Source organism: Ovis canadensis, chromosome 13 (genome assembly GCF_042477335.2).
Source record: "Ovis canadensis isolate MfBH-ARS-UI-01 breed Bighorn chromosome 13, ARS-UI_OviCan_v2, whole genome shotgun sequence".
In the NCBI taxonomy this organism is placed as follows: domain Eukaryota; kingdom Metazoa; phylum Chordata; class Mammalia; order Artiodactyla; family Bovidae; genus Ovis; species Ovis canadensis.
Genome location: NC_091257.1, coordinates 74814613 through 74815583, shown reverse-complemented (window position 1 = coordinate 74815583; position 971 = coordinate 74814613).

Genomic DNA, 971 nt, shown 5'->3' with positions numbered 1-971 from the left:
CATCTCCAGGCTCTGTTGCCCGCTTCTCTTCCTGCCCTCAATCTTCCCCAGCATCAGAGTCTTTTCCAATGAGTTGGCTCTTAGCATCAGATGGCCCAAGTATTGGAGCTGCAGCTTTAGCATCAGTCCTTCCAATGAATATTCACAGTTGCTGTCCTTCAGGATTGACTGGTTTGATCTCCTTGCTGTCCAAGGAACTCTCAGCACCAGTTGGAAAGCATCAGTTCTTTAGTGATCAGCCTTCTTCATGGTCCAACTCTCACGTACATACACGACTACTGGAAAAACCACAGCTGATCTTTTTCTGATCTTTATATTTATACAAAGATCTTGATACTGATCTTTGTCGGTGAAGATCTCTTTTAATATGCTGTCTAGATGTATACTAATGTAGTTTCCAATTGGAAAACGTTCTGATAGGGCAGGTTTGCGGCGTGGAGAGAGCAACTGATCTTCCAATGCATTTGGCCATCCTTGGTTAGCTGCAACAGGCCAAGCAAGCACTCTGGGGACATTTCAAAAGAGGAAGGGGTGGAGGGTGTGTGGCCAGCCATTTCCTGGAACAAGTAGGGGCTGGTGGAATTCTTTTTTGCAGTCACACTGTCATCCTGCTTACTGGGGAGCAGAGGAGGTGTGTGGCTGCCAAGGCCGCATACAAACTGTGAAGTTCCTCATGTGATCACCGAATTTTATATCAGTACAATTTTGTTAGCGTTAGAAGTTATCTTAAAGTTCACTCGGTCACTCTGACCTACTATGCACTCCCCAAATTCCACCCCAAATCCACTCAACAGTTGGAAAGACTCATTAACAGGGTAGATCGGTGTCTAACCTGTGGCAAAGGTCAGAAGCAGAATTAGTTCTCCTGAATCTCAAGACTGTAAATATAACCACGTTTCTCAAGAATAAAACAAAAAGGAAGGAAAAGGAAAAGAAAGTCAGTGGCAACATGAACCAGTTCCAGCTGGGCC